Consider the following 8229-nt stretch of genomic DNA (forward strand, 5'->3'; position numbering starts at 1 on the left):
CTTGCCCTGTGGATTGTGTGGTATACGTAATATTGCTTTATATTGTAATAAGCAAAAGTCTTTTTCATTTTCTTACAGACATAAGCTGCAGAATTGTCAGTTTTAATTGTACAGGTATTCTCATGATGGTCATAACTTCTTTGTTTTGTTTTGAGGTAGGGTTTCTCTGTGGCTTTGGAGCCTATCCTGGTACTCGCTCTGTAGAACATGCTGGCCTGGAACTCACAGAGATCTGCCTACCTCTGCCTCCCAAGTGCTGGGATTAAAGGCGCACACCACCAATGCCTGGTATGATGGGCATAACTTCTAACAAATGTGTGATTACAGAATCAGCCTTTTCAGAACTCAAAGCAGTTGCCCATTGAAATCCTGAATAGGTATCAATGGTGTGATGCACATATTTTAATTTTCCAAATTCTATGAAATGGAACACATCCATCTTCCAGATTTCATTTTTTGAGTACCCTTTGGGTTACTTCCTGCAGGCAGTGGGGTTTGGTTGCATAAATAACAAGTAGGACATGTACTTGGCTTGTTGCCAAGGGATAGAAAAGTCTTTTTCCAAACCTGTGCTATTGACATGATTTTTTAAATGAAATTCTGAGGCTTCCAGAAAATTTCCAATCAATAGTTGATCAATTTCTTTATTACCTTGTGCTAGATGGCCTGGAAGACATATATGGGAGCCTATGTGTGTTATATATATGGTATGATTCCTGTTCCTGATTATTTCTTATAACCAAATAAATAATAAAGTCAATTCTGTATCAACTTGTATAAATTCAGCAGTTTCAATATGCAAAATAACTCTTTCTGGATACTGTAAATCACTAATTATGTTAAAAGAGTTTCCATAAAATTCATTAATATCATGAGAATAGCATATAATTCTGACTTTTGGACAGAACTATAAGGGCTTTGAGCCACTTTACTTAAATTTTCTGATTTATAACCTGCCTTTCCTGATTTATTTGCATCAGTATAGAATGTAGGGGCTCCAGATATTGGTGTTCCCTGAACAATGTGAGGAAATCCAGTTAGTTCTCTTTATAAGTTGAATTCTATTGCCTTTGGGATAATTGTTGCTAATCTCTCCCACACCCCAAATTACTTCAAACTCTGTGCCAAGGTTTACTTTCTGCCCATAATTTGTCAATTCCATCATTAGTAAAAGGTACTACAATATCTGCTGGATCTATTCCTACTAATTGACAATGTCTCAATTTTCCTTTTAGAATCAAATCAGAGACATTTTCCAAATAAGTTTTTATTTTTTTACCCTGTTTATGTGGTAAAAAGATCCATTTTAAGATAGTATATTCCCTCTGCATTAATATTCCTGGAGGGGAATGGGTAGAGAGTGCAATCATTAGAATTCCATCAAGTGCTGGATCTAAACAATCCATTGTGCGTCCTGTGATTTCTTTTCCATCAAAGCCAATTCTCTGTCAGATTCAGTTGATAATTCTCTTGACTGTGTAAGTCCTTGTCACCATTTAAGGTCTGGAACAAATTACTCAGTTCATGGTTATTTTACCCCAATAGTGGGCTGTAGCTCAGAATTATTTCCTAGCAATCTCTGAAAGTCTTTAAGAGTCCACAATCTATCTCTCCTAATTTGCACCCTATGGGATCTAATTTTGCATAGACCTATATTGTATCCTAAATTATCAATAGAATCTGCTCTTTGTATTTTTGTACTCCCCAACAAGGCAAAATTTTCTTCTTCAAACATTCTTTCTAAAGTATCTACATGTGAATCAGCTAATAAGATGTACTCCATGTAATGGTAAACTATGGGTTGAGGAAATCGATTACATTTCATTTTGTATGGATGCCATCTAAAATATTAGCACAGGGTGGGTTTATTTAACATTTCCTGTGGGAGAACCTTCCATTGATATCTCCTAACAGGCTGAGAATTATTATAGGTAGGCACCATGAAAGCATATTTTTCTGTCTTTTTCTTGTAAAGAAACAATCTTTTACATCAATAAGTATAAGAGGCCATTGTAGGGAGACACCCTAGCCCCGCCCCAGGCAACCGGAACAGGTGCCAGGTGGACCCGGGACTCGCCCATGAGGGTGGGGTGAAGGGAAGTCGGGGTGACATAAGGGAAGGTTCTTAAGGGCTGCACGTGGAGACCCTGGCCCTTCTCTCTGGCTGTGCTAGCTTGCTTCCTGTGAGCTCGCTCTGGCTTGCGTTTTGCTCTGGTGTTTACCCGAATAAAGAAGTCTTACCATCACAGACTACAGTTCATCTCTGAGCGAACTCGGTAACTCTTAAGAGGCCATCAAGGTAATAGAGAAGGCAAAGGAATTCCGACTGTAGAGAGCCTATTGGCTGTATCACCTTATTAAGAGCATTTAGGTCTGTTACAATTCATTTTCCAGATTTCTTTTTAATAACAAATATAGGAAAATTTCAAAGGCTGGTTGATCTTTCAATATGCTGAGCATTTAGCTGATCTTGTACAAGCTGTCCTAAAGCCTGCAGTTTCTCTGATGTTAAAAGCCATTGCTCAACGTATACAGGATTGTCTGCCAACCAATTTAAATGTAGGGTTGTTGGTGCCTTTGAAAGCTGTTGTGCCCTGTTCTTGTGCAACCTGAATTGTCAGTGACTGTTCTTTATAATACCTTCTGATGTTTTTTTTCCCAGAAACTTATGTTAATTTATGTTTTCTTTCTGAGACTGGAGGAATGCTAATCTGAGTATTCCATTGCTGTCATATATCATGTCCCCATAAATTCATTTCTATATTAGCCACATATGGCTTTAAATTTCCTCTCTTCCAGCCATTAGTTCTTACCTCTAAGAAATCCTCAGCTGAAGCCAGGCATTGGTGGCACACACATTAATCCCAGCACTTGGGAGGCGGAGGCATGCAGATTTCTGTGAGTTCAAGGCCAGCCTGATCTACAGAGAGAGTTCCAGGACAGAATCCAAAGCTACACAGAGAAACCCTGTCTTGGAAAACCAAATAATAATAATAATAATAATAATAATAATAATAATAATAATAATTCTCAGCTGAAAAGAGAGGAAGCTCAATGCTCCACCCTGCCTTTCCACTTCCTCTCTCAGCCTAGAAATATTACTTCCTTTCTGTCTGTACAGACCTCCAGACCTTTATGGTTAACTAATGGCTAGCTCCTTCCTCTGATCTTAGGCAAGATTTATTTGTTAGAGCACAAAAAAAAGTATCAGTGCAAGTCAGTGTTAGCCCAGTTGTCCCTAGAGGGAAGCCCAGAGCTAAGGGGTATCCCAATAAGCTATCAATTCTGCTCCCTTTCTCTCCCTTCAGACTCATTCACACTGTGACAACCCCACCCAGTGTGACTCTTGGCACTGTAGCCCTCTTCTTCTGTGGACTGTAAATACAAGACTCTTAATAGTTTTCATTTTTCTCACCTGCTGTCCTCATCCAGGAACCTATTGAGCTCCCTGGTGTAGGGGAAGCTCCCGCTTAGGGGTGACGTAGAGTGATAGGTTCAGTTGGCTGGGTTTCACTTTTCCGCCTGCTGTACGGACTGCTGCCATGCCGGCTGGCTAGGTCACTCTGTAAGTAAGACGTTTCCCTATTAAATACCCTTATATTGGTAATTCCCCCCTTTACCCTGGGTTGCAAGATTGTGGTGCAGGTACAGCAGGAGTCCCTACAAAGGGGTTGAAAAGGTAAGACAATTCTGAGGGCGGATCTGGCAGTAGGGCCTGGAGACAATTGTCCCTCTGAGGCCCCCAAGGGAGCCCTGAGACAAGGCTTGTCTGTTTTTATCTGATGACCACAGGGGCCCAGGGACACTGCTAGATAATTTAAGAGTAGAGAAAGGCTGCCATAATGAAAGGTGGGACAAGAAGGCAGACAAGAAGGAAGCATAGAGGACGATGTGGAAGCCAGGGAGCTGCCAAGGTCATGTGAGAACAGGTCCTTCAAGGTCACATGAGGGAGCCCCGAATGCCCTGGACTCCCGTTCCCATATCCTGTCTGGAAAAGAATACAATGGACAGTCAGTTTTGAGATGCAGGCACCCCGTGCTGTTTCTGGTCCCCCACAGAGGGGCAGGCCCCCACTCACCCATACTGGGCAGCTCCAAGAATGAGTCTCACCTGAGGGCCCTCTCTGTCTTCAGCTCCAGAGAACAGGCAGCAGCTGGGCCTGCTTGGTCTAAGCCTGCCTGACACCTCCCACAAGCTGCCTGGGCCACCTCCAAGATTCCTGGGAACTCAGAGAGGCCCTCTTCAAGACCCTCTGCTGTTTCCCCTCTAGATTCTTGATTCAGTCCTCAGGGCTGGGTGGCTTTCAGGAGAGAGAGATCCAGAAGGGTCTGGCTGGAGCTGACCTGGGTCCAAGGCTCTTCCCCACCAGGGATGGAGCCCTGAATCCCCTCCCAGGCACACTTCCTCCGCCACAGTAGGCCTTTGTGGGATGACAGTCTCTGGTTCCTTGTGGTTTCCAGCCCACGGCAGCGGCTTCTATTTTGTTCTGTCTTCTTCGGCCTCAACTCAGGAGCAGCCATGGGAGCAGGGTTACTCACAACCCTGTCTTCCTTCTCTCCTTCAGCCCCAACTGTCTCTGGAGCCTGTATGCCCCCTGTGGGGACACTGCAGGATGCCACTTCCCACGTCCAGCGGGACCACCTGTTAACATGTGACTCACTCACTATTGAATCCCTTCACCCAGTTTGTCTGCAGGAGCCACTTAGTAGCTGTGTGATCCTGGGCAAGTAACTATACCTCTCTGTTTCTTCACGTGAAACGTGAACACCATGACTCCTTCTCACTCCAAGTCCAGTGAGGAGGGTTCTGGACAAACTATGCAATAATGTCACACACAAAAAAGCATGTGGCTCAGTGGGTAATGTCACAGATCCTCCATCCTGGGTTCGAATCTAGACATTCTCACTAATTGAAAGCATCATGTCAGGTAGTTCACCTGCTCGGAAGAGCTGTGAGGAGCCTTCAATTAATCAGTGCATGAATTACCACTTGTAACAAAGGTAAAGGCTGAATAGTGCCAGCAAAGGAATGATTGAGTATTCCAGAAGTAGGACATTGTGCACTTGTCTGAATCCAGCTAACTCTATCTCATCATCTTCATCATCATCTCAGGCTCTGCCCTCTTCACTTATTGGAGCAGGGTTTCTGACTAGGACTGGAACTTCTCAGTGCAGCCAAACTGTCTAGCTATCAACCCCAGAGAGAGCTAGGATTTCAGTGCTCGCCACCATGCCTGGCTTCATTTTAACTCTAGGGATCAAAGTTGGAGCCTCATACTTGTGTGACAGGCACTCTGCTGTCTGAGCATCCCCCAGCCCTCTGGCCTCTCTAGCCCTTCTCCCTCCCATCTCCAGCAGTAGCGAAAGCAGGAGGAGCAGCAGGATCAGCCAGGAGCACTCATGACTACTTCTCTCCCTAGGACCTAACCACAGGACCTTCCACATGGCCCTGGGAACTCAACCCCACACAGAAATACTTGTCTACTGTGTGTCAGGCACTGAAGGGCTCCAGTAGTGAAGGAGACAGAGCCGCTGACTTCTGGTGGGGAGAGACTGTGAGTAAAGGCACATGATCGCCAGTGACAGGTGCTGCAGCCAGAAGCATCTATTCTGTGTTCTCATTCCTCCTTCTTGACCAGTTGTCTTCTCCTTGGGGAAGACTGGGTGGGGACGTGTGGTCGTAGGACATGGTGAGGTCAGAGAACAGCTTGCAGGAGTTGGGTGACTCTGACCAAGTGGGCTCAGAGATAAAAGCCACAGAAGCAGGCTTGGCAGCAAGTCTTTACCTGGTAAGTCAACTTGCCAAGCCCTCAAATTACTTCCTCTGTCACAAACACCTGCTGGCCTCACCATCCTAAATGGGACAAAACTGACTAAATAATGGGAAACAAGGAGATGCCCATGTGTGCTTGTATATATAACACTTATGACAATAGTAAAGGCAGAACACTGTTAATAAATGAAGGATGGTATGTTCTAGAAATAGGATATTGTGTACCTGTGTGAATCCTCTGTGTGTGTGTGTGTGTGTGTGTGTGTGTGTGTGTGTGTGTGTGTGTGTGTGTGATATAGGAACCACTATGTTCGATTCCTGTTCCAGTATTAACTGGGTGTAGTGGTGCACTCCTGTGATTCCAGTGTTCAGGAGGTAGAGGCAAAGAGGGTCATCTTCCATACATATCAAGACCAGCCCAAGATACCAAAACTGTGTTTCAAAAACCCCCAAATTGCCACATCCCTTCACCTCTGGTGGCCTTCTCTGGCTTTCATTTTCCTCTAAACATCCCATTTCTGGGTAGAGGCCTCCATGTCACCTGATCTTTACCCTCCTGGCTGAGATCCTGCAGTGCCCCAAGCCTGGCAGCCTGCACTTGTCATCTCTAAGTCTCCCAGGGCATTTTATCTCCTTCTGCAGGCTCCCTCTGCTGGCACAAGTCCCACACTGGTCAGCCCCCTTTCCCGATCCTCCCCTGACCCTGCTACCCATCCCTATCCCCAGAGATGACTTCGATCTCCAGAACCCACATTAAAAAAATTTTAAAAACAAAACAAAACAAACCAAGATGGCACATCCTTGCAATTCTAGCATTAGGGACGCAGAGACACTATTAAAAAGAAATCCAGGGGTTGAGGAGATGATTTGTTCATACAATCATGCAAGCATAGAGACCTGACCTTTCTCCCCAGAACCCATGGAAAGAAAACAAAACAAAACACTGGCACAGGCTGTGTGCCTGCCACCCCAGTACCAGGGAGGCAAGAAACTTGCAAAATGGCCAGTGTATTCAGTCAGTGAGCTCCATATTCAGTGAAATGCCCTGCTTCCAAACATGAGTTGGAGATGTGATTGAGTATGGCATCTGAGGTAAACCTCTGGTCTCCACATGCATGTGCATGCATACCTGTACATATGTGTGTACATATATACACATCCATATATATATATATATATATATATACACACACACACACACACACCCGTATACAAACATGTACATGTACAGAAATCTGAGGAAGCTGCACAAGCCCTAAGGAGAATGTAAGCATTGAGCCTTAACCACCCTGCTCATAACCCTGCCTTTGTTCATTTAGGAATGACCCTCTGAGTACCCTTACTTTAGACATGACCGGCCTCAGGAACTGCCCCAGCCCTGGTCTGACAAAGACTCCTGTAAGAGATCCTGAACCCTAGGACCTTTCTCTGGCAGCAGCTATGCCCACCCCTACCCAGGTCCCTCTTGGGTTCTTCAGACCCCACTTGCCCAGATTCTCTCTCTCCAGCCCTTTGCTCCTCCCTGTTGGAGGCTCCTCACTCCCCATACCTGACCTCTTTGGCCTGGTCTCAGCTCCTGCTCCTAGGGCCTGTCCCCATGAGCGGGAGTCAGGGTCTGGATACCCAAGTTTGTGGTCTGCAGCCCAAGCATTAGGACTGACAAGCTTCTAGATAGGAGGACCAGACTCTGAGATGCTCTTTGTGGGATAACACAGTGAACACTGGCCTGCAAGCACCCTGCTCAGCCCCCAGCAGCATTCATGACAGCGGAAAATCCAACAAAAGCAGAGACTGGCACAGCACTGGCCCTTCTGCCACAGGGCCCTGGGCACTTACCCAGTACATTCCAGCAGAGGGGCGTGGCCCAGGTTACTCAGGTCACAGCCTTATCCTTGTCACAAGCCTTTGCTAATCCCTTCAGTACTCACTGACCCCATGGAGCCTGTACTGGAACTTTCTTAATTACCTGAGAGGCTGCAAAGTGCCTTGACTGTCTGAAGACTTCAGTATTGTCCTGGCCAGGAGTCTGAACACAGATCCTGCAGTTGGGATGACTCCCAGGGCGGGGCAGGAGAAATCTGTGCTGCTGAAGCCACTGGAGAGGCCAGAGCATCTCTGGATGCTGGGCCTGAGCCAGGAGAGCAGAGGCAGAGAAGCACCAGTTTCAGTTTCGATTACTCCAAAAATTTTTTTCTGACTAACAAGGGAAAATCTCTGTGGGAGTCTTTGGCTGGGGCTCAGATTCACAAGGGAAAGTCATGGCCCCTGGGGAACCCGGAGTTCAATCCTGGACACTGTAAACAGCAGGCATGTCGCCAAAAACATCACCCGAGTGAGTGACAGATATGCTTAGAGCAACAGAGCGAGCAGATAGCCCCTCCTTGCCCAGCCAAGACAACAACAGGGAAAAGGAAGGAAGGAACAAATGAACAGAAATGATGGGTCATCAAGAATTC

General features: G+C 45.8%; 1 long non-coding RNA gene across 4 annotated transcripts in view; it reads right to left on the reverse strand.

Moving 5' to 3' along the window:
* LOC113833876 overlaps positions 1 to 7929 on the reverse strand; it is a 32719-nt gene extending 24790 nt beyond the window's left edge. For all 4 annotated transcript variants that reach the window (XR_004768137.1, XR_004768135.1, XR_003482076.2 and 1 more), the window contains exons 1-2: positions 7740 to 7929; positions 3416 to 3563 (exon numbers count right to left, since the gene is read on the reverse strand). This is a non-coding gene — a long non-coding RNA (uncharacterized LOC113833876). The remainder of the gene's footprint in view (positions 1 to 3415; positions 3564 to 7739) is intronic.
* Positions 7930 to 8229: the final 300 nt, after the last annotated feature.

Source organism: Cricetulus griseus, chromosome 2, assembly GCF_003668045.3.
Source record: "Cricetulus griseus strain 17A/GY chromosome 2, alternate assembly CriGri-PICRH-1.0, whole genome shotgun sequence".
Taxonomy (NCBI): domain Eukaryota; kingdom Metazoa; phylum Chordata; class Mammalia; order Rodentia; family Cricetidae; genus Cricetulus; species Cricetulus griseus.